This window comes from Dasypus novemcinctus, chromosome 9 (assembly GCF_030445035.2).
Source record: "Dasypus novemcinctus isolate mDasNov1 chromosome 9, mDasNov1.1.hap2, whole genome shotgun sequence".
Classification (NCBI taxonomy): Eukaryota; Metazoa; Chordata; class Mammalia; order Cingulata; family Dasypodidae; genus Dasypus; species Dasypus novemcinctus.
This window is the reverse complement of record NC_080681.1, coordinates 87,955,089-87,981,072: the sequence shown is the minus strand read 5'-3', so window position 1 is coordinate 87,981,072 and position 25,984 is coordinate 87,955,089. Positions and strand designations below refer to the sequence as shown.

At 46.4% G+C, this 25,984-nt stretch overlaps 1 long non-coding RNA gene across 1 annotated transcript; it reads right to left on the bottom strand.

The window, feature by feature from the left end:
- Positions 1-1,169: 1,169 nt before the first annotated feature.
- Positions 1,170-19,000, bottom strand: LOC105746735 (uncharacterized). Its single transcript, XR_009187233.2, has 5 exons — positions 16,879-19,000; positions 16,511-16,689; positions 16,313-16,433; positions 8,424-10,230; positions 1,170-2,151 (listed from the first exon to the last, which is right to left on the bottom strand). It is a non-coding gene; the product is annotated as an uncharacterized lncRNA (long non-coding RNA).
- Between the last annotated feature and the right edge of the window lie 6,984 nt (positions 19,001-25,984).

The window sequence follows — 25,984 nt, the reverse complement described above, 5'->3', positions numbered from 1 at the left end:
TATACAGAACACCATGATAGTGGATAAAACACTGAGAGTCTATGGATGGTGAAACTGACAGAAGCATTACAGGCAGGGAAGGCAAATCCATATCCAGAAAATGTGTCATTTTCCCTGAGGATGAGTTTTCGACCACTCCATGATAGAAGAGGTCTAATTTTCCCCTTGGGGAATGCTGCCATATTGGGTGTTCAGTGTTGCTATCACCCATTAGCAGATTAGGCACTCAGTAGCAGCAGTAGTCAAGTCAGCCTCCTTATGGGGAAGTCCACGTTGTTGAGCCTATGCAGAATGTTCATCCGGACTACCATCGCCACTTTAATCAAGGGGCTCTGCATCTGGAACCTGACTTAATTCGGGAAAGTGGGTGAAAGGTTATGGCTCTCCATTGAAGTGACTCAAATTAGAACTTTTGTCCCCCAGACCTAGAGTCCAGTGCCACAAAGCAGGGGGGAAAGACTGAATTTGGAGCTGTGAGACAATAAATTAATATTTGGCACCTGCTTCTTTATCTTTTTGCTTAAGCATCCATCTGTTCATTTATTCACACAACATTTATTGAGTAATGACTCAAAAATTGTGCTAGGTACTAAAGAAATAAAGTAGAATAAAAGGTGGTCCCTGTTCTTAGGTGGTCCCTGGTCTAATAAGCATCTTGCTTCTTCAGGAATTGTTGGATGCTCATAGAAATGCCCACTGAATTCCTCTGGTCCTCTGGGCTGAGTAAGAAGGGCAGAAGCATGTTTTATTTATTAGGTATTGTGTTTGGTGACAAGTAATAGAGATCTAACTAGGGTGGCTTGCACAAATTTATTCTCTCACATAAGAGAATTCAGGAGGCAGGAAGTCCAGGACTGGTATGGCAGCTCCAGAAAATCATCACTTTATGAAGCTTCTATCTTCAAAGTCAAAAGGTGGCTGCTGGCACTCCAGCCATCATTTCAGAGGTTCAAGCAGGCAGTATAGAAAAGTAAGGGAATTAATGTTAAAGATATTTCCTGGAAGCACTACTGCTTATATCTCATTGGCTTCCCCTCTTCAAGAGAGATGAGTAGATAAAGTTTTTCTCTGGACACATTGCCAGTAAGGGTTCCCTTACTAAGAAGGGAAGAATGGATATTGGGTGGGCAACTAACTGTCTGTAGATCAAAAGAAACAAAACAATCATATATATATGATAAGAGTTTAGTATCCAGAATATATACAGAACTCGTAAAATTCAACAACAAAAAAATAAACAACTCAATTTAAAAACAGGCAAAGGACTTGTATAAACATTTCTCCAAAGAAGATATACAAATGGACCACAGACACATGAAAAGGTGTTCATCATCAATGGTCATTTGAGAAATGCAAATCAAAACCACAATTAGATACAACTTCTGTATTAGTCAGGTTTTAGGGAAACAGAATCAACAGGAGATATCTGTCAATAGTATGAGCTTTTATGAGAGTCTCTACTATGACCATGGGGATGTACAAGTCCAAGTTCCTCCGGCAGGCTGCAAACCAGGGGCTTCAGTGGAAGTCCAATGAAGGTCCTTGATGACTTTCCAGGAAACGCTGACTGCCCAAAAACAAGCTGGGAAATTCTCTCTAAATGCTGAAATCACTTTTCCTTTTAAGGCACTGAACTGCTTGGATAAAGCATCACTCATTGCTGACAGAAATCTCCCTGATTAATGTAGATGTAATTAGCTATCTATGCAGTAAAGGCACTGGTGACTAAAACCCTTAAATGTCCTTGTATTACAATTATCCAGTGCTTGCTTGACCAAACAACTGGGCACAATTACCTGGCTGAAATGACACATTAGCCTAACCACCACAACTTCTTACTCTAAGACGGCTATAACCAAAATAACAGTGTTAGAGTCTTAGTTTTCCAGTTGCTAAAACAAATACCATATAATAGGTTGGCTTAAACAACAGGAATTTATTGCCTTATACTTCTGAGGCTAGGAGAAGTCCAAAATCAAGGAGTCAACAAGGTGATGTTTTCTCCCATAAGACTATGGCATTCTGGTGCAAGCTTCCAGTGTTCCTTGGTCCTTGGCTTTTCTGTCAAATGCATACGACAGCATCTTCTTTCTCTTCCTAGTTCCACTGGCTTCTGGCTGCTCCCCTGGCTTCTCCTCTGTGCTCAATTTCCTGCTTAAAAGAACCTCAGCCTTATTGGACTAATATGGCCCACTCTCATTCAGTGTGAGCACACCTTAGCTAATAACGTCTTCAAAGATCCTATTTACAAATAGGTTCACACTCACAGGGCCAGGGGTTGGGACCTGAACATGCCTTTTGTGGGAGACATGATTTAATCCCCAACAGTTAGTGAGGATGTGGAGAAATAGGAACACATGTACATTGCTGGTGGGAATGCAAAATGGTGCAATTACTGTGGAAAACAGTTTGACAGTTCCTCAAAAAGTTAAACATAGTATGACCATATGTCCAACAATTAGGCCCTGGGTATATACTCAAAAGAATTGAGACAGGCACTCAAACACATACTTGTTCATGAATGTTCATAGCAGCACTATTCACAATAACCAAAAATGGAAACCACCCAAATGTCCATTAATAGACTAATGGATAAACAAATTGTGGTATTTATGTACAATAGAATAGTATTTAGCCATTAAAAGTAAAGTCTGACACATTGTACAACTTAGGCGAACCTTGAAAACATGCTAAGTAAAAGACACAAAAGGTCACATGCTGCATGATTCCATTTATATGAAATATCCAGAACAGGCAAATCCATAGAGATAGAAAGCAGATTAGTGGTTGTAAGGGGATGGGGGAGGGATTACCTAGTGGGTACAGGATGTGCTTCAGGAATGATGAAAACTTTTGAAACTAGAGAGAGGTAGTGGTTGCACTAAATGCCACAGAATGTTTTATACTTTAAAATGGTAAATTGTATCTTATGTGAATTTCACCTCAATTAAAAAAAAGAAAAGAAATGAAACAGTACCCATAAGTAAAGAAGTCATGAAACCTTCCCGTCTTTTGTACAAATGGATGCAGGAAAAAATCCCCTTTTTTCAATTATATACATATTTTTATTCTTTTATTTCAGAGATCTATAATACCACTTGAGAGGAACTGCAATGATCTAATACTGAACAGTTATAAACAGCTTCCTTTTGCTGAGTTTTTAGCAAACTTCTTTTGAGGGGTAGCAGTGAAGTCTAAAGAGAAAGACATGATTTGTATAAAGAAACACATTGTAAACAAACCTTGGAATGCCAAAAATAGAATTCAGAAAGCCACAAAAGAAAAGTAACATGTCAAATAGAAGGAAGCCTCAATAAGATCATGTGTCAGTTTCTCATACAGAAAGCCTTTGAAGTACTGGTCTCTACATCCTTAGAGATGTTACATTCTTTATTTTCCTGAAGGCAACTTAATTTAAATTCTGGGTCCCTCTTCCCAAAGGACATGCAGGAAATTTAACCTCAGAAAATTAACCTTGTATGAACTTTGTGGGGCCAAAGTGTCCAGAAGATCCCTCTGGTCATGATTTATCAGTTACTTGCCCATACAAGTTATCTCTGGTTATCCATTGTCCTGCCCATATATCCACTCAGATATGCCATTTGGCTGCTCCCCTGCCCTACGTGGGCCTGACCTCTGTCCTCATGCCTTCATGTTTTCTGATGAGAAATTGACACATGATCTTATTGAGGCTTTCTTGTATTTGACACGTTACTTCTCTTTCGTGGCTTTCTGAATTCTGTTTTTGGCATTCCAGGGTTTGTTTACAATGTGCTGTGGCATTGGTGTGACAGTTTGAATTTTATGAATCCCAGAAAAATATTATGCTCTTAAATTGATCCATTCCTGTGGGTGTGGGGCCCTTTGACTGCATTAGATCCAGTAATTTGATTAGATTACTTCATAAGATTGCTTTAGGGCTTTTGATTGGACTATGCCAGTGAGGCATGAATTATCTTGAGTCTCCACTCTCTTGCTTGGTCTGATATAAACAGAAACACAGAGAGAAAGAGAAGCTGCCATTTTTATCCTACCATGTGAGAGAAAAGAAAAGGTAGAGGGAGAAAGGACTCCAGGTTCTCTTACAGCAGCAGAAAAGCAGAGGAGCCCCAAAGACTGAGAGAGGAGACTTGGAAAGAGAAAAACCCTATGCCTGGTTGCCCACAGCTGAGCTCCAGGAGATGGTAGATTCTGGAGGTGAAGGCAGGGACCTCAGCAGAGAGTGGCAGCCATCTTGCTTGTCCACATGGTCAGACGCCAGTATTACCAGTAGCTGAATTTGGTGAGAAAGCATCTCTGATAGTGCCTTTTTTTTTTTTAATTATGGTTCAGACTAGTAAGTTTTATTTATTTATTTTTCTCCCCTTCCTCCACCCTAGTGTCTGCTCTGTGTCCATTTGCTGTGTGTTCTTCTTGGTCCGCTTGCATTCTTTGTCAGCGGCACTGGGAATCTGTGTCTCTTTTTGTTTCATCATCTTGCTGTGTCAGCTCTCTGTGTGTGCGGCACCACTCCTGGGCGGGCTGCATTTTTTTCACCCAGGGTGGCTCTCCTTGAGGGGCACACTCCTTGTGCATGGGGCTCCCCTATGCAGGGGACACCCCTGCGTGGCACAGCACTCCTTGCACGCATCAGCACTACGCATGGGCCAGCTCACCTCATGGGCCAGGAGGCCCTGGGTTTGAACCCTGGACCTTCTATGTGAGAGGCGGACACTCTATCAGTTGAGCCACATCCACTTCACTCTGATGGTGCCTTGATTTGGACATTTCACAGCCTTGGAACTGTAAGCTTTTACCCAAATTAAATTCCCATTATAAAAGCCAGCTCATTTCTGGTACCTTGCATCAGCAGCCCTTTGGCAAAAGACCTTGAATAAAAGGGGGAAATGTTAAAGACAAATGAGTTTATATGGCTAAGAGACTTCAAAATGAGTCAAGAGATCATCAGAGGGGTCGCACTTCTATACATTTCAGCAGGATCTCAGAGACAGCCAAAGTAGATACAACCCCAGGTACTAGTACTCCTGAGGGCTATGGAAACACACAGGTTCTATGGTCATGGAAGATGGCCCTGGAGTTCAGTACCTTGTCAGTGGGCCCTACTTTGGAATTTGTGCTCCTGACGTGATGAAGTTGGACTCAGATGTGACCTTTCTACACATGCCTCTTCTGTCACTTTTACTGAACATGTGATTGGTGCTGGGGTTAGTGTATGCTCAGGAGACTTGAATCTCTGGACTGGCCATGTGTCAGCTGGGGCCTGAGCCTCAGCAGAGTTGCAAATCCCACTCTCCAGTTCATTGGACTTACCCAGATCAGCTAACAGGGAGATGAAGATGGTCAACCACCACACCAGGGAATCAAGGGTGCCTACAACTGCAAGCAGGAGAATTCCAGCCATCAGCCATGTGGGATCTAAGCCCTTCTTGATTTAGAGGTGGAGTGGACATCACCATCCCAGGGTCCACAGGATGGAGAAATAAAAATATGGATTAGAGTGGACTTACTGGTATTCTACTCTAGAATTATTGTGACTCTTAGCAATGGAAGAAATTGTATCATTCATGTGGAGACAGTGGCCACGGTAGTTGCTGAGGACAGAGAGAGGGAAGAAGAGATATGATGTGGGGGTATTTTCTGGACTTGGAGTTGTTCTAAATTATATTGCAGGGTCAGATGCTGGACATTATATATCCTAACATAATGCACTGAATGGACTAGGGGAGAGTGTAAACTACAATGTAAAGTCTAATCCACATGGTGCAGCAGTGCTCCAAAATGTATTCACCAAATGCAATGAATGTGCCACAATGATGAAAGAGGTTGCTGATGTGGGAGAAGTGGGATGGGCTGGGGTGTGGGCTATATAGGAACCTCTTATTTTTTTAATGTAACAACTTTTATGATCTATGTATCTTTTTTAAAGGCAATTAAATTTAAAAATTAAAAAAAAAAGTGGGTCTAATTGTGTTTATCCTATTTGGAGTTTTTGAGCATCTTGGGTATGTATATTCATGTCTTTCATTCAGTTTGGGAAGTTTTCAGCCATTATTACATTGAATATTCTCTCTGCCCCTTTCTCTCTTTCTTCTCCTTCTGGAATTCCTACAATGTGTACATGGGTACACTTGATGGTGTCCTACAGGGTCCTCAGGCACTGTTCATTTTTCTTCATCCTTTCTTTTCTCTGTACCTCAGACTGAATGATTTCAATTGTCTTGTCATTGAGCTCTCTGAGTTTTTCTTCTGCCAGCTCCAATCTGCTGTTAAAACCTCCAGGTGGGTTTTCGTTTCTGTTACTGTGGTCTTAGCTTTGTTTGGTTCCCTTTCATAATTTCCATCTCTATATTGATATTTTCTTTGTGTTCATCTCTTGTTTTACTGATTTCTATAGTTCTTTGTCCATATTTGCCCTTAGCTCTTTGAACATATTTAGGATCTTTTTTTTAAGTAAATTATTTCAACTTTGAAAGATAAAATAACAGACAAAAGGCAGCTTAATAAATTGTGGAAGTATTACTCTAAAAAGTTCTGTCAAGGCACATTCATCTCATTTAATACTAAAATCAAACTCAATTGTTTCTCCAGTGCTCAGAACTATTTTTTTTAAATCTCAAGTCTTGTCCTCCTCATTGATGGTTTCTAATGCTTTAATCTTCTTTGCCTGAGCCATCACATCCTATTTCTTTGTATGTTTTGTGACCTTTTGAGACCTGGACATTTTGATATTTTAATATTCTGGGCTGACAAGTCCCTCAGGCCACCACCAGACAGATTGGGCCATACATACATGCTCGCATTATATGCCTGAGTGTTACTCTGCCTCTTCCAAACCAGGTCGAGGGACCCACACTAGGAGCATGGGCCACCTCTGTGCCCAAGCTGGTGAGGAGTGGATGGGGAGGCCAGCCAGAGCACCACAAGATCCTATGACTTTTTTTATAGATTTATTTTCCCCCTCCCCCCACTTGTTTGTGCTGTCTGCTCTCAGCTCTCCGCAGTGGTTTGGGCCAGCTTGCCTTCACCAGGAGGCCCCAGGAATCAAGCCAGGGGCCTCCCATATGGTAGATGGGAGCCCAGTCACCTGAGGCACATCTGCCTCCAAGATCCTACTACCTTTAAGTAGCCTTTTTCTTGATTTGGCACTCACCCTATTATAGCAGATCTTAAACTGTTTTCTGGAGCTTTGAGAAAGATGTTTATGCCAGTTCTTGCTTGTTGTTCAATGCTTCTGAGAGGGTATATAGCCCTGAAGCATCTCACTTCCCCATCTTGGTCCGGGCAGGGCTGTTACTTATGCTTTTAGTGTCACAGCCAAGAAACCATTGCCTAACTGAAGGTCAAGAACATTTACACAAATGTTTTCTTCTAAGAGTTTTACAGTTTCAGCTTTTATGTTTAGGTGTTTGATTAATTTTGAGATACTTTTTGTAACTCATTCTTTTCGATTGGATATCCAATTGTCCCTGTACCATTTATTGAAAAGACTATCCCTTCCCCATTGAATGGCCTTGGTATCCTTGTCAAAAGTCAACTACTGGAAAGCAGATGTGGCTCAAGTGATTGGGCTCCCATGTACCATATGAGTTCAGTTCCTGGGGCCTCCTGGTGAAGGCAAGTTGGCCTCCGTGGAGAGCTGATGGCCTGCCCTGTGGAGCTAACGGCCTGTGCTGCAGAGAGCTGGTGCAGCAAGATGACGCAACAAAGGGAGACGCAGAGGAGAGACAATGAGAGATGCAGCAGACCAGGGAGCTTAAGCATTGAGTACCTCTCTCTCACATCAGAAGTCCCAGGATCACACGAGAAGAGAAGGCAAGCAGACACAGAAGAATGTGCAGCGACTGGAAAGAGAGAGCAGGCAGCAAGCACAGGCATGGGGGCGGGGGTGGATAAATAAAATAAAATAAAATAAACATTTAAAAAATTTAATCATATTTGGAAAAAAAGTCAATGGTCAGGAAGTACATGTGGCTCAAGCAGTTGGGCACCTGCCTACTACATGGAAGGTCCAGGTTCGGTTCCTGGTGCCTCCTAGAGAAGATGAGCAAGACAGTGAGCTGATGCAACAAGATGGCACAACGAGATGATGTAACAAAGAGACACAAGGAGGAAACACAATGAGAGACACAACAAGCAGGAACTGAGGTAGCTCAAGCCATTGGGTGCCTCCCTCCCACATGGGAAGTCCTGAGTTCAGTTCCTGGTGCCTCCTAAAAAGAAAATGAGCACACAATGAACAGACACAGAGGGTAGACAGCAAGCTCAAACAACAGAGGTGTGAGGGGAGGAGAAATAAATAAAATAAAATAAATCTTTTTTTAAAAAGTCAACTTTCCATAGATATATGGCTTATTTTTGGACTCTCAATTCTATTCCATTGGTACATATGTCTAACTTCATGCCAGTATTTTTTATCGTCTTACCAGTAGATCATTGTGATTAAGAATGAACTCTAGGTGGGAGAGGATGTGGCTGAAGCGATTGAGTGCCCACCTCCCACATGGGAGGTCCCAGGTTAGGTTGGTTTCTGATGCCTCCTGAAAAAACAGAAAAACAAACAAGAAGCAAAACAAACAAGAAAAAACAACAACTCAGGGAAGCCCGTGTGACTCAGTGATTCAGTGCCAGCTTCCCACATACAAAGTCCTGGGTTCATTCCCCAGTACCTCAAAAAAAGAGAACGCACTCTGGGATTGGGAGGCCCAGGTTGGCTCTTGGCTCCATTGCTTACTTGCTGCACAACTTGAGGAAATTACTTAATAGCTCAGAGCCGCTATCTCCGTAGCTGTAAATGGAGATAATAATAGCATCTATTAGATGAGGATGTTGTTTAAAAAAACTGGGACAATGTGCACAAAGCACGTAGCACAAGTCTGGAATATAGTAAGTGCTTAAAAATATTAGCTATTATTATTATTGTTATTAGTATTATTCTCTGTATATACTGTAATTGTCTGGTAGGCAAGCAACAGGGGCCACCATCTCTAGAAACCTGTAAGGGGATCCGTGTAATAAACTTGGTACTTCAGCTTGCTCAAATTGAGTACCTGCCGCATGCAATAAACTACAGAAAAGCCCAGAATGAGTAAAGCAAGGCCCTTGGTCTCTTCCTACCTTTTTTGAAATTGTTGATGGCCTAGCATTTGTGTTCTAAAAAGGGAACTCAAGGGGAGTGGTTGCTGCTCAGTAGTTGAGCACCTGCTTCACAGGTACAAGGTCCCAGGTTCAATCCCCAATACCTCCTAAAATATATATAAAAATAAAAATTAAAAGGGAACTCGGAGGCTAGTGGATCTAGGTGAGATGATGCAGAAGACAAGTCATTCCCATGGGTACTTTTTTTTGGGTCAGGCCTACAAGGCTCACATCAAAATGGCCTCTAGCTGCTCATACATTGATCTGCCCAGTCATGTGATACAACTGTAACTGCAATCATAAGGTCGCAATCTTAGCCTGGATTCTCCTAGAAGGCAGAGTCTAAGACTAGTGCTCAAGTGCTGGTAGTTTACTTTAGGAAATAATCCCAGGGATCAAAGTGGAGGACTGGGGAGAGGGAAATAGGGAAGGAGAAAAAACTAATTTAAGGATGCATTCTTAAGTGGAACACAGCTGTGGCAACGGGGACTTAATCCCACCAGAACCTTCTGAGGAACTATGTAAAAAGCACGTCTGAAAGCAGAGGTGGCTCAAGCCATTGGGCACCTCCCTCCCACATGGGAGATTCAGGTTTCACATTTCCCCGTGCCTCCTGAAAAAAAGAAAAGACCAGCACACAACCAACAGACATAGAGAGCAGGCAACTAGCACAAACAACAAGGTGGGGGAGGCGGAGAAATAAATAAAATAAATCTTAAAAAAAGAAAGCACATTTAAATTGTCTGCTCACAGGCCAGAGGAGGGAAGCACTGATCCTCCAATTCCCTCCCCATTTTGGTCAAGGGTTGTCTCATGAAGTGTAAATATTATTGCCCAATTCCAGAAGCATCCATGTGAGCACCAGATGGTTCCCACAGAAGCTCTGGAGCAGAAAGAGATGTATGTAGCAGCTGAAGTGAGTTTGCTGGCACGTGACACTTGCATGAAACTGGTCACCAGTAATGGATACTGTTGAGGGAAGGCCAAGAGGATGTGAGGTGAGCGAAAGAGATATCCAGTTCAGTGGATAAAATCCGCACTGGCTGGTCTTCAGCACGGGATCAAGTGTTCTCTTTTCATGGTTGACATCATCCACTGGCAGGGGCAAGAAGAGGGAAACGAGATTAGAGTACTAGGAGAACAATAAATCTCTGTTCTTTATCTCTGGCTGAGCTCTCTCCCCACGCTGAGACCTGAGTACATGCCTTCCCCTGATTACAAAGCCTGCAGTTTAAAATAGCAAAGGACAAATAGATGCAGACTCCTAGAGGAGCACAGACAAGCCATGGGAGCTGAATGTAGAAGACAGCTTGCCAAGCATCACAGCCACAGCAAGGGATGAGCTGCAAGTGTTGAGAGGAAGAAGGGGTATCCACTGGGAAAGTGGCTAGGGCTTCAAGCAGAAGGTGGCCATGGGGACAAGACTTCAAGGACAGATAGACTTAGGTAGGCACATTCTTGGGCTCAGGGCTTCAGCAACACTTCCAAAGAGCCCACTGTGGAGGGGAAGACAGGGCCCAGGAAGACACAGTCCAGCAGATCTTGGAGAAAAGAGAGAACACTCTAAAGATATAAAAAGAAATTTAGATTTAAAGTGAATATTGCTTCACTACCAAATACCAGCTGAAGATGGAACTAGAAAATGACCTTGAATTAAAGATTCAATGCGAATCAGCAGAATATCCCTGTCTACATATAATAACATGACCTTAAAATGCTGTATGACCTAATGTAAGGGGGAAATGGAAAGCAGAAATGAGTTTATATGGCTACGAGTCTCTAAAAAAGAGTCTGGAGGCTGTCAGAAGGATTGCCCCTGTGCACAGCTGAGCAGAGTCTGGGAGACAGATGGAGTGGATGCAATCCCCAGGTGTTGGTTCCTTTGAGGGCTAAAGAGACCCACGGGTTCTATGGTCATGGCAGACGGGGTTCACTGCCATGTCAGATGGCCCTTCTTTGGAGCTGGTGTTCCTGCGTGATGGAACTGGATTCAGATGGGATCTCTTTTCATAAGACTTTCATCCTACTTTACTGGAATTGTAGTTGGTGTTGGGGTTTAAGATATATTTAGGGGATTTGAATCTCTGGACTGACAATAGGATAGCCAGGCCCTGAGCATCAACAGACTCCAGCTCCTACAATCTGATTTATTGGACTCACCTCACTCAGCTTAGATGGAGTTGAAGAAGGACAACCACCACACCATGGAGCCTAGAGTGCCTACAACTGAAAGCAGGAGGATTGCATTCAATATCCATGTGGAATCTGAGCCTCCTCCTGACATAGAGGTGCAACAGACACAACCAATCCAAGGCCCACAGAGAAAAGGTGGCATTGGAATGGGAAAAGTGGACATGGTGGCTGATGGCTATGGGGAATGGCAGGAAGAGATAAGATGTGGAGGTGCCTTTGGGACTTGGAGTTGCCCTAGATGGTGCTTCAGGGGCAATCACCGGATATTGTAAATCCTCCCAGGGACCACTGGATGGAATGTGGGAGAATATGGGCCATGATGTGGACCATTGACCATGAGGTGCGGCGATGCCCAGAGATGTACTTACCAAATGCAGTGTGTCATGATGAAGGGAGTGAGTGTTGCTGGGGGGGGAGTGGTGGGGTGGGGGTGGTGGGGTTGAATAGGACCTCATATAATTTTTTTTAATGTAATGTTTTTACAAAATCAATAAAAAATTTAAAAAAATAAAATAAAGTGAATATTGCTGTGGCCCCTTTTAGGAGTCATGTGTCTAGGAAAGTGCATTATTTTTAGTTTCCTATTGCTGCTGTAACAAATTACCACAAATTTGGCACAAGAGATTGAGTACCTCTCTCCGACTTTGGACAGTTCCAGGATCGGTTCCCGGTGCTCCTAAAGAGAAGACAAGCAGACACAGAAGAACACACAGCGAATGAATACAGAAAGCAGACAGAGAGCACAAAACAATGGGGGGGGGGGGGGGGACAGGCAGAGATACATTAATAAATCTTAAAAAAAAAAAAAAGAAAGAAAGAAATGAGCCAGGGGGAGAGAGATGAGCCTTATGCCAGCCTACAGCTGAGATCAGAAGAACCTGGGACCACAGGAGCCTTCAGAGGAAGAAGGAAGGCTGAACCCTCACAGAGGTCACCGGCCATCTTGCTTCAACACGTGACAACAGAGTTTGGCAAGGAAGTAACCTTGAGTTGGACTCCTTAGGGCTTTGTGACTATAAGCTTCCACCCCAAATAAATACCCTTTATTAAAGCCAACAGCACCCCTTTTGTCTAACTAATACAGTAAATGATACTTGACCTAGACTAGGGGATTAGCGAAGGCTTCCTTGAGAAAATAGCATTTGAACTGAAAGTGGATTAGAAGCTAGAATAGCATGTGCAAAGATCCTGTGGCAGGAGAAAGTCTGTGAGTTTGAGAGGCTAAGAGAGAATCATGTGGTTGAAATACAGAGAAAGAAGAGACAACAGCAAGTTGAGGCAGGGGTCAGAGCAGGTGGGAACTTGGAGGCATCGGTGAAAATTTTGTACGCTATCAAAAAGCAACAGGGGGGAAACGGACTTGGCCCAGTGGTTAGGGCATCCGTCTACCACATGGGAGGTCCGCGGTTCAAACCCCGGGCCTCCTTGACCCGTGTGGTGCTGGCCCATGCACAGTGCTGATGCACGCAAGGAGTGCCGTGCCACGCAGGGGTGTCCCCTGCGTAGGGGAGCCCCACATGCAAGGAGTGCGCCCTGTAAGGAGAGCCACCCAGCGCAAAAGAAAGTGCAGCCTTGCCTAAGAATGGTGCCACCCACACGGAGAGCTGACACAGCAAGATGACTCAACAAAAAGACAACAGATTCCCGTGCTGCTGACAACAGAAGTGGACAAAGAAACAAGACGCAGCAAATAGACACAGAGAACAGACAACCGGGGTGGAGGTGGGGGGAGAGAAATAAATAAATAAGTCTTTAAAAAAAAAAGCAACAGGAAGTTATTGGTGATGGTTTGTCTTTTGTTTGTTTTTAGGAGGTACTGGGGATTGAACCTGGGACCTTGTACATGCAAAGCAGGTACTCAATCACTGAGCTACACCTGTTCTGCCACTGATGAGTTTTAAGCAAGTAGATTACAGGATTAGGTCTGTTTTATAGTTCAAAAAGATCCTTCTGATGAAAGCGTGGATAAGAGATTGCAGGGAGACCGTTAGGGTCCGTGACAGTAGTCCAGGCAAAATGCTAGTAACATGGATTAGGACGGTAGCAAAGGAGATAGAAATAGAGAAGGGAAGAAGTGAATGCTTTTAATGGTCATTTAAGAGGGAAAATTGATAGCATTTGGTGATGGATTGGATATGGTAAGGGAGTAGTTGAGGCTACAGGTTTTTGACTTGTGCAACTTGCTGGGTAATGCACAGATCATGGAGAAGGAGACAATGGACAAAGAAAAGATGTGGGGAGAAACTATGGGTTCAGTCTTAGATATGTTGAATTTGAAGTTAGATACCCAAGTGGAAATATCCTGTGGGCAGTTGGATATGATGATCTAACAGTCAAAAGAGAAGTATGGGCTGGAGATGGACATTTAGGAGTTGTCTCTAGGACACAGCAGGCACAGAGCACAGTAAGGCCACAATACTTTAAGGGGTCCCATAAAAATCAGAAAGAAAAAAAATTAAGTTTTAGGTCCAAGAAAAGTGTTTTAATGTATAATATAATATATTCATGTTTATGCTGGTGCAATCATAAAATATAATTTTGATTTTTTAATATAGGAAGGGGCTCACAAAAGTCATAATGCAGCCCTAGTTGTATTGGTAAAGATGTTTTCTGCCACGGCTAAGAGAAACCCCACTTTCGATGGCTTCAGCGATGAGGAAGTCTGATTTGCCTCGTATGAAGAAGCTCAGCTCTAGGATGGCCTCGGCTGGCTCCTTGTGTGTCATCAAGGACAAAGACTCCTTCCAGCTCTCCCTCTGCCATCCTCACTGCTGGCAAAATAGCTGAAGCGTTCCAGGTCACGTCTCATTGAACAACATTCCAAGGAAGAAGAGACACTGTAACTTCCAATGATTCTCTCCTGGGAGTGAGGAAACCTCTCCCAGAAGCCCCCCCAGCATTCCCTTACTCTCATTGATCAGGACTTGAGCATCTGCTCATTCCTAAATGAAGTACAAGCAAGAATGGAATTAATATGATTGGCTCAGACTAATCATCTGGAGTGAAGAGAGGTTAGGGAGTCAACCATTATGCCTTCTCTAGGAGTCTTTCTCCAGGAGGTGGGAAATGAACTGGAAGCATGGGTAAGCTCACCAGGGAGAGGGGCCAGAGGGGGAAGCACAGAAGACCTAGGAGCCTCAACATCTCCTGGAGGGCTAGAAGGGCAGAGATTATGGTCCCTGCTACAGACGGGCTTTCTGTGTATAGAAGAGACTCCTTTGAACACAGTTACAAATGGAATAGAGTTACAGTTGGGGACAGCACAGGGGCCTGTGAGAACAGACAGGACTGGGGTCCTGGTTGTGTGTTAATAACTGTGACCTTGGGCAGGTCACTTAGGCTTTCTGCCTCAGCTTCCTCCTCTATAAAGTACACTATACACAGTAAACATCAAATAAATGCAACTATTGTTTTATTATTGTCTATCTTGCCATATTTCAGTGGTGGGGATCTGCTGGAAGCATTTGTTCTTTTTTTTTTCCCTAGGTACCAGGAAAGCTAAGAAGCTGGCATTCAACCACTGAGCCACATCAGTCCCCCTGAGTTGTTTTTTCCTCTGTTTGCTCATTGCTTGTTCCTTTTGTTTTTAAGAGGCACTGGGGACTAAACCTGGGATCTTCCATGTGGGAAGCAGGTGCTCAACTGCTTGAGCCACATCCTGTCCCTGGAAGGGTTTTTTTTTTTTAAGATTTATTTTATTTATTTATTTCTCCCCACCACCTTGTTATTTTTCACTTGCTGTGTCTGTTCATCTTCCTTGTTTCTTTAGGAGGCACCAGGAGCCAAACCCAGAACCCCTGATGTGGGAGGGAGGTGCCTAATCACTTGAGCGACCTCCACTCCCTGCTTTGTTGTGTCTCTCATTATATTTTTTCTTCTTGTGTCTCTTGTGTCAGCTTGCTGTGCCTGCCTGTCATGCCAGCTCGCTGTCATCTTTAGGAGGCACCAGGATACAAACTGGTGACCCCTGGAAGGGTTTTCTTTTTTCTATTTTTTTAAGATTTTTATTTTCTATTTATTCCCCCCCCCCCCCCCACCATCACCACCCTGTCCCAGTTGTCTACTCTCTGTATCCATTCGCTGGGTGTTCTTCTGTGACCACATCTATCCTTATCAGCAGCACCAGAAATCTGTTTCTTTTTGTTGTGTCATCTTGCTGCGTCAGCTCTCCCTGTGTGTGGCACCATTCTTGGGCAGGCTGCACTTTCTTTCGCACTGGGCGACTCTCCTTATGGGGTGCACTCCTTCTGCGTGGGGCTCCCCTACACAGGGACACCCCTGTGTGGCAGGGCACTCCTTGCGCGCATCAGCACTGCGCATGGGCCAGCTCCACACAGGTCAAGGAGGCCCAGGGTTTGAACCGCGGGCCTTCCATGTGATAGGCAGATGCCCTATCCATTGGGCCAAGTCCACTTCCCTCTGGAAGGGTTTTAAAGAGGAAAGTATGGGAAGCAGATGTGGCTCAGGCAATTGAACTCCTGCCTACCACATGGGAGGTCCTGGGTTTGGTTTCTGGTGCCTCCTGGAGAAGACAAGCAAGACAGCCAGCTGGCATGATGGGCAGGCATGGTGAACTGACACAACAAGGTGATGCAACAAGGAGACATAAAGAGGAAAGATGATGAGAGACACAACAAAGTAGGGAGCTGAGGTGGCTCAAGCTATTGAGCGCCTCTCTCACACACGGGAGGTCCCAGGTTTGGTTCCCATGCCTCCTAAAGAGAAGATGAGCAGACACAGAAAGCACAAAGCGAATGGACACAGAGACAGACAGTGAGCACAAACTACAAGGAGAGGGAGATAAATAAATATTTTAAAAATAAAGAGGAAGGTATTATGGCCAGCTTTGTGTCCTGGTTAGATGGTGTGGGCAGGGTATGCTCCGTCCCTGCTCTGGACTACCTCCTTACTAGGTCACTGTGAGCAAGTACACGCACACCCCAGCTTCCATTTCCTCCCGGCTGCCCCCAGAACTGAGCCTCACCAGACCCCTGCAGTCCCCGCAGCATCCATGAAATCTCTGTTGGTTTTGTGCTGTGCTCCTGTGCTGTGGAATCAGGATGAATTACTGTCCCTCGTTTCACCACTGTCTGCTTGCATTGTTGCTGCTCAAAGAAATTAATCAGGTTTATTAGGCATGACCTCCCTTTTGTGAGCCCTGCTTCTGCCTGCCAATCCATACCTGTCTGCTGCTCTCCTAGCTCGGTTCCACTTGGAGAGGCCTCCGCTCCTGAAGCACTCTGGTGGGGGCAGGGGTAGGCAGCCGGGTGGCCACATCTTTTGTTGTTTGCAGAGTCTGTCTGGCTGGAACAAAGGCAGGACGCTCCATTGTAGTGAGAGCAAGGTCCTTTGTTGCCATGCCTGTGGGCAAAAATAGGAACAAAGAGGATAAACGTTGCATCCAAACACACTAATAATTAACAGCACTATGGATATAAAAAGCACTTAAGATTAAATTACTACACTAGTAAGAGCTACTCTTTCTTCAATCCTACTGCATATGGCACCACTGCTTGGCAGTTAAGTACATGTGAGCTGGAGACAGATTACCTGGGTCTACACCCTGGCTGTGCTCTTCACCAGCTCTCTGACCTTGGGCGAGCTACTCAAGCTCCGCGTCTCAGGCTTCCCATCTGTAAAGTGCAAATGATTGAAACTGAAAGTCCGACACATAAGGTTATATGAGTTCATACTATACTTATAAAGCACTTAAATAGCACCTGCCACCTAATAAACTCTCCGTAAATATTACATATTTTTTAATACCAGATTTAGGGCTTTACATACATTGGTCAGTAAGTGTAGATCTCAAAACAAACTTGTGACATAGATATTATTATTAGCCCTATTTTGCAATTGAGTATATCGAGACTCAGAGAGGTTAAGTAACTTTCCCAAGGTCACCCAACCAGAAAGCATCAAAATCCATTTGGTCCAACTCTTTCCTCTGCACCAGGCTGCTGTCCTCCACGAGCTCCTGGCAAGAGGTCCCACATCACAATGTGCTGGGATGTTGTTCTTGACTGTCTCACAAATCCTTCTTCCCTGTAGACCCAGTTGGCACACCAGATGTTTTCTGAATGAAGCCCTCAGCACAAGGTAGCGTAGTAAATGGCTTCCATCCTCTGCAGCCCTGCTAGGCCCAGCCTGACCTAGAAAGTGCAAGACCCAGTTTTCTGGAGGAGGGTAGAAGCCCAGGTGGAGAAAAGCAGAGAATTGCTCAAGCTCCACCTGTCTGATAAAGCAGCTGGCAGATTGGGGTCATAGGGCAAAACCCAGCCACAGGGCACCAGGCCATACTGGGCCACACCGGGCCCAGGGCGAATTGCATTATCCCAGGGGCTGGGCAGGTTTGGGGCCAGGGTGGCCGAGGAAAGCTCATGCCCTCTAACAGCCACTAGAAGTCACCAAGGAAATGCAGTACAACTGCACAGAGCAAAGCCCACTTCATTTGGAGAGCATTTCCTCTTTGCATTTAGTTTGTAATTCAATAACCCAGAGACCAGGTTATTACACCCACCATGGGGTGGACATCTGGCTGCCAAAACAGTTAGTGCCCACCAGGATCTGACCACTACCCAGCCCTGTCAGCACCTGATCATACCTATACACAATCAACTCGTTTCATACTCAAAAGCAGCTTAATTTCCTAAGTGACTACCTGGGCAAAAATAAAACTCAGACTTATAAGCATCTCTGGGTAGGAGAGGATCCTGGCTATATCATTATTCAGAACCAGTCACTGAGCCCAAATATTGGACAGGACTGTATGCTAAGCACGTCCCTTGTCAAGATCCCCATCTACCGCCATGTCCTTGACTTGTCCCTGCAGTTATTGTTGCTAGCTCTGATGGCTCTTCTCCGTTGCCTCTCCCTTGTCCAGATGCGCACTTGCAATCAGCTAAGAAATGGCGGGGTCCAGGGCTCTGGGAAACACAGTCCCAGCTCCTCAATGAGGACATTGCCTGGTATCAATATGGTGGCTCAAGAGGGGGCCCTTGAAGGCCCCCAGGCCATGTCCACACTGGCCCACATCACGGTGTGCTGGCATGTTGTTCAGAGCCCAGTCATGTGTGGACAGGTGAGCTGTCAGTGCTATGTGGCTCCCCTTGCCCCCTAGTCCTGACCACAGATCCTCTTCTTCAAACCCTTCCACCCATACCTGCCCCATGCCTTCCACCCATACACCTGGGGCTCCCAAATGAAGACCAGAGCAGAAGGAAAGTGGCTGGGCTGCAGATTCAGGGGAAAAAGCTGGAGCTCGTGGATGGACAGAAATAGGTTTGAATTTCACCATGCTCCTTAACAGTTGTGTGATTTAATCTCCCTGAGCCAGTTTCTTCATCTCCGAAAGGAGAATTATCTTCTGTGCTCTTAGGGTTTCTGTGAGGATTACAAGCAGTATGTATAAGCTATGTCGTACTTAGTGGCACTCAATGAATGGAACCTACATCAGACAGGTCTCTTTATATTCATTTAAGATGTATATACTTTCTCTCCCTAAATTCTTAACCACCGGGTTGCAGGGTCAGCCTACCTAGTGGCGTTGCTCTGTGAAGGGCTTGGCTGAATTGAAGCTAAGCTCTCCTGCTGCGTCTGGACCCCAGCACGGGGCAGATGTCATGGGTGGGTCTCTGGAGGTGATAATCCTCAACTTTGACTTTTCTGTCCATGGTAGAGTGACCAACTGTCCCAATTTGCTAAAACTATCCCGGTTTTAGCACTGAAAACCCGCGTCCTGGGAACCCTCTCAGTCCTGTGCAAACTGGGATGGTTGGCAGCTGGCCTGGGGGGATGGACAAAGGTGACAGACCTGGGAGAAGAAGCTGGCCTTTCTATTAAGCCTTAGGATGGCTGGCTGGCTGGGCCAGACTGGGCTCCATTTGGCTGCTTCTTGAGCCTCCAAGCACAAGGCCTGGACAAAGGAGACACCTAGTGGTCCTATGAAAAACTGCAGGCTGGGAACTATTTCCCAGATCCTTGATGCCTTAGTTGTTTCATTAACAAACATTCATGAGCTCTCACCACAGGCCACCCCTCACGTTAGGCACTGGACGAAAGTGTGCCTTTGTGAGACTTCTATTCTAGTGAGGGAAACAGACTTAAAGCAAATAATTACACAAATAATTAAATTGCAATCACGATAAGTCTAAGAGACTTAATTCTAAGTTTATGACAGGGAAATATCACCTGGTCTTGGGGGTCTTAGATGACATCCTAAGCAAGTTAAATTTATGTTGAAACATTCTGAATGAGAAGGTGTTATCCAAGTCAAGGAGCAGGGGAAGAAAGAGCATCCCAAGAAGAAGGAGGAAACAGCAAAGACACAAACTCTGAGTGGGAAGGAGTAAGAAACTTTTAAGAAACTATTATAGTATGGGGGAGGGGAGACAATAAAAGGTGACAAAAAGGGCTGGAGAAGTCAGCAGGGCCTTGTCAGTCATGGGGAAAAAAGTGTCTTTACCCTTAAAGCATTGGGAACTTACTGAATGGTTTTAAGCAGGACAGTAATATAATCAGATTTGCATTTCTCAAAGCTAACTCTGACTGCAGGGTGGAGACTGGTTAGGAAAGGAGCAAACCTAAGGCCAGGGAAGCAATTAGAAGGTCACTGCAGTGTCCAGGTGGTGCTGAGACCATGGTGACCTGGACTCAGCTTGTGGCAGGGGGTGTAGAAGTAGGGAGGCAGTTAGAAGGCCATGGAGAGACATTCAGACGTGGTGACCCGGACCTGAGAAATGGCAAGGAGTGAGAGAAATGTGAAGGTTTGAGATAGTTTATGGCACTAACACAGGCAGGACATGGTGAGAGACAGGGACAGGGAGGTTCATGGATGACTCAGGTTTCCACCTGTGACCCCTCAAGAGCAGTGGGACAGCTGCTGGGACGGGAGCACAAGAAGGAGGACAGTGTCGGGCAGGTTGAATTTGAGGTGCCTGAGGGACATCCATGTGAGATGGCAAATAAGCAGCTGAAGCAGTTAAGAAGGGGGACATCAGTGTGGGGCCCCTCTACACATACATAGTAACCGAAGCCCTGAGTAACACTAACATTTAAAAGTGAGCAGAGGAGAGAAAATATGTCCAAGGAAGTAAAAGGAATCCCAGGTGAGTATGGTGTTATGACAGCCAGGGGACCAGTGTTTCAGAAAAGAGAGAGTGCCAAATGGAGAAATAGTTCTGAGGCAAAGTGAGACAAGACCTGGAAATGGTCCAATGGACAAGGTGAAGTATAATTGGTGACTTTAGGGCCCTTTAAGGTGGAGTGGTGGAGAAGCCATGAAATAGGAGGTGAAGAGGTAGAGAAAGTGAGTGTGGAAAACTGCTTTGAAGAAATTTGGCTAAACCTGCATAAGTCACCTATGGGAGTGCAAGTTGGGATACAACTTTTTGAAAATGTAATTAGGCAGAATTTATGAAAATTTAAAGCACATATAGGGAAGCGGATTTGGCTCAATGGATAGGGCGTCCGCCTACCACATGGGAGGTCCAAATTTCAAACCCAGGGCCTCCTGATCCATGTGATGAAGTTGGCCCAGGTGCAGTGCTGATGCACTCAAGGAGTGCCGTGCCATGCAGGGGTGTCCCCCACGTAGGGGAGCCCCACGCGCAAGGAGTGCGCCCCGTAAGGAGTGTCGCCCACGCGAAAGAAGTGCAGCCTGCCCAGGAGTGGCGTCGCACACACGGATAGCTGACGCAGCAAGATGATGCAACAAAAAGAGACACAGATTCCCGTTCTGCTGACAACAGAAGCAGACACAGAAGAACACACAACAACTGGGGGGAAGGTGAGGGGAGAGAAATAAATTAAAAAATAAAAAATAAATAAAGCACATATAGCTTTTACTCAGACAATTTTATATCTACGAAATTAGCCTGCAAATGTGCTTCCCAAGCGCACAAAGACCTAGGGAGAAGGGTGTTTGTGTGTCATTTTAGAAATCCCTAAAGTAGAATACAGATGGCAAGTTCACCAGTAGGAGACTGGTTAAATTAACTATAGCACATCCATACCATGGGATATTATGCTGCCATTAAAGAGGACAAGGTAAATTTGTATACAGTGAAATGGAAATACACCCCCAACTGGATGTGTTAAGAGAAAAGGATAGCCATTTTTATGCTTGGATAAATGCACAGTAAACTCTAAAAAGGTTACATGAGAAATTCTTCATAGTGGTTACTTCTTCAAGGTAGTCAGAATAAGGAGAATTTTACTTTTCATTTTATGTTTTTCCTAGGTTTGGATTTTTATTATGAGCATGTACTGTGTACTTTTTTTTAGGAGGTAGCAGGGATTGAACCCAGTACATGAGAAGTAGGTGCTCAACCACTTGAGCTACATCTGCTCCCCTGTGTACTTTTTATAATATGATGTATATATCTTTCAAAACAGTAGTTATAGGGGTAAGCAAGATTAAGGGACGGTTTTGTTTGTTTGTTTCTTTGTTCTCCCATGTGGGAGAAACCAGAGTATAGATTGAGGAGAGAGGATAGTCAATAAAGTGAGTTCCCTGAGGACATGAGCCTAGGTGGGATCCAGAGCCCTGGCGCAGCCTTATCCAGGCGGGACCCTTCCTTCATAGTGACAGAACAGAGGAGGATGGTATCAGCAGGTCCCTAGATTTGGTGGCTGTAAATAGCTAAATAGTATCCATGCCCCTTCTTCTAGCAAAGGCCCCCAGAGCACCCAACCAGGAAAAGGATTTGGACGCAGACACTGACAAAGGCCCATCAAAGCGTCCCTGTTCTCGCCTGCGGGCCTTTGTATAAGCTGTGCCCTGCCTGGAACACATCGGGCCTCACCCAGGGTCCATTCCATAAAACAGAGCCCCTCACCTTGTCAACCTACTCAACCTTCTAGTCTCAATTTATAAGTCCTTTCTCCCAAGAAGCCTTCCCTGTTCCTCCAGGCAATGTTAACAACATCCCCTCCCGGCCACGTTTTCTATCCTTGCTCTTCAGCCTATTAGCAGCCAGAGAGGTCTGGTTGAAGCGTGAGTCATTTCATACCACTTCCCTGTTCAAAACCGCCCGTTGCTTCCCATCTCATTCAGAGTAAAAGCCAACGTCTTGGGGAACGGATGTGGCTCGGCGGTTGTTCCATCCCGGATCCCGGTACCTCAAAAAAAAAAAAAAAAAAAAAGCCAAAGTCTTATCAAACTACATGATCTGCCTCCCCCAGGCTCTTTTGGACCTCATCCCTCGATTTTCGCGCTCCCTGTCTTCTCTTCAGCTCGTTGATCCTTTAGTCTAACAAGCCAGGCCTAGGGCTGCCTCAGGGCCTTTACGTTTGTTCCTCTACCCAGAAAGAATGTTTTTCCCGCTTGAGCCACTGGGCTCGCTCCCTCACTTCCTTCACGCCCTAACACAAAAGTCACCTTAGCGAGGCTTTCCCAGCCACACCTTGGCCAAGGTCGAGCCCTCCACCCGCACGGAGGCGGGCGGAGCCATGCGGGGCGGGGCGGGGCGCGCCCAGGAAGGAGCGAGCTCCCGGAGGCCGCGGATTCTCGCCAGAGGTGGGCAGAGGGGGCGCGAGTCGGCTGGGAACGGAAGAGTCAGGGGCTCGGAGGAGGCCCTCGGTTAGTCGCCGAGAGTGCGTGGAGAGCTGCAGGAGGGAAGTGGCCCCACGACCTCGGCTCCTCGGCCCTTCACAGCCCCCGCCCGCACCTCTGCCGACCCGGCGCCTCCGGGAGGCAGAAGTGCCACTCGGCCCCGCGCGCCCTCCAGCGGCGGCGTCGGGTTCGCCGCGGCCTCCGCCTGCGCGCGTCAGAACCAGGAGTCCGGCCCGGAGGCCAATCGCAGCCTGGCTTGGAGGAGCCTCCTGTGAGCCCCCAAAATTTCCGCGGGTCGCCTGGCCCCAAAGGCGTCCACGTAGGTCACGGCGCAACCCCCGCTACCACCTCTCCTCCCAGCCGGCCTCTCCCAAGCCGTCTGCCCACGCCCAGGTCAAGCACAGTGACCCTGTCCCAGCCGAGATCCCCCTTTTCTTTCCTACGGCCCCCACCTAATCTTCAGGCCCCTGACCTGCCGCAGGAGCAAGTGGGAAGTGACAGCAGGAGTCCTGTTTGAGCGCCCTCTGTCCATACCTGGGGCCCTCAAGCCGGAATTCCTACATCTGGACGAAAGGCCTGCGCCCTCTAGAGCCGCTCACTGGGACCCTGACCGCGAAGGATCAAGAGAGCCGGTTCTGCCCCAACGCTCGCCGAGCGCTTTGCCCCAGAGTCCAGCTGCCAAAGCCAGGACCCTCCCAGGGCTCAGGCCTAGGGAGGAATAGTCCTACTGTCCCTGTGGTTCCGATGCTACTGCAGCACCTCTCCCTGGGCTGGCCCCTCTGCCAGCCAGGTCACAACCACCACCAGTCCCAGTCCTACCCCACATAGGCAGGTCCAGGTTCTTGGAACTGCCCCCCACCGGGCTCCAGCTCCCCAGCTGCCCACACACTGCAACTTGAGAGATCTCAGCGCAGTCTAGTACTCAGTACAGTCTAGTACCGGGACCCTTCCCCTTCTGCGGGGGTGGGGGTGGACGAGGGTCTCTACCTCCCCACTGTCCAGTCTCTCATCATGCCTGCAGGCATTTAAGGACCCCGCACAAAGCCGGGGTTCAGCAGCATCCTGTTCACGAGGAGGGGTCCAGGGCGGGAAGCTGGGCTGGGATTACATGCCTGGTTTGACAGGAAGGCTGGGGCATTGCTCAAAGTAACGTAGTCAGAGAACAGTGAAGTGGGACTGGGCAGAAGCTAGGGTCCTTGCCCTGTGGTAGTCTCCACACTTTCCACTGTGCCTGGGGAATGGGGGAGAGGTCTTAATGGGGGTGGGGATGAAGAGGGAGGGATAGAGATTGCTATCCAGGAATCCCTAGGGTGAGTCAAGGCTTTTCCTGGGTCATTACTGAGCTGCTCATTGACTAGACTCCCTGGCCTTTGACCCCATGCCAGGAGAGTACCTGCCCCTCCCTCCAACAGGCCACCCAACACCCTCTGGGAGGTGCTGCTGGCATTATACAATGAGGTAGAATAAAACAACCACCACCCGAACAGCAAACGCCACTATGTACTGAACACTTACTCTGCCAAATTCTCTGGGCCAACCCTTTTACATATATTATCTCATTTAATCACAACAACCCTGTGAAGTATTATTATTCCCATGTTTACAGACAGGGAAACTAAGTCTCAGAGAGTTTAAGCAACTTGCCCCAAACCATATCTAGTAAGTGATGAAGGTGGGTTTCAAATCTAAGTCTGTTCTGCTTTCAGAACCCATGCTCTCACATTCTCTGGTCTGCAGTGTGACTTTCACTGCCCCTGACCAGCTTCTGAGTAATGCTCTTCTGACTGCAGGCCTTAATATATAGGCAGACCTCTTTTTCTAAGCGCTGTTTCCTGTCACTTCTTTTCCCTCTTGTCAATCAAGCCCAGACATATGTCATCACATCCCGGCTGCCTGACAAAGGAATCTCTTTTGCAAGGCTTCAGGTGATCTCATCCATCCCAAAACACCTCCGCAGCCTTATGCTCCACTGCTTCTCGGAGGATTTCGTTCACATTCCCTCACTGAGCACTTGCTTCTGCTGTTTGGCCCTCTCAGAATATCCTTCCCAGGTCTTTCAAAAGCAGCCCAGCTGAAGTCGCAGAAGACTCCTGATTTCCTTTCAATCCAGTGATTTCACAGAATTCTGGGTCTCAGGGCTAGAAGTGCCCCAGAAAGTTCCTCTGGCCTGGACCCAGTTAGGAAGCTGCAAAGAGCAAGGAGGACCTGAGTGGGAGTGACAGGGGAGGAAGGACACCCATGCAGTTGTTACTTTCCCTTCCTGAGCCACCGTTCTTTCTCCGAATCTTGCTTGGCACAAAAATGAGAGCGAAGGGACAGGTGTGCCAGAAAGATTGCTTGGAGAAGAGATGTGTGTAGCAGCCATATAAGTGGCCCATCTTCCTATAACATCAATTTATCCGCACTATTTTGGGGAAGGAGTAAAAATCTGTAACTGAAGACATTTTTTAAAAAGGTATATTTATTTATTTACTTATTTATTTATCTCCCCGCCCCCGTTTTCTGCTGTCCATGTGCTGCTGTAAAACATTTTAATCATAAAATATTTGTAAAGGAACATTAAGACTTAAAAGCAAAATTCTGCAGAATTATTAAAATAAACTGAAATTGCCAAGAAATTCCATACTCTGGAGGGAGAATTCGGGCTCTTCTCCCAACGCAGGACTGACTCCTTTTGCCCTGAGGTTGGGGGACGAGTAAGAACAGCACAGCGCCTGGCACCGAATGAAGGCAGCTATTGTGATCTCCGGTTCCGGGGAGGGAGACTCAGTGCCCTAGGGCGTGACGCTGCCCGAGGTCCTGGGAAAAGGCAGCGCGGAGTCCACGGAGACTCCGCGTCAGAATCTGGGCGGGAGAACCGCGACCGTACAGCCCCGGGTTCCGCCCCCTTCCTCCGGCTCCGCCCCGGCACTGGCTCCGCGTGGTTACCAGGACTCGCTGCTCAGACCCAGTGGTCCCAAGGAAGCTTCAGGTGGGGGTGGTGCGGCAGCGTGAACTGAGAGCCCCCCGAGGGTCCCACCCCTCCCTCCCCCTGGAAAAAAGCGAGAAACGCGCCCAGCGGGCAGAACTCCACTGCACCGGTTTCCTACCACGAGCCTCAGC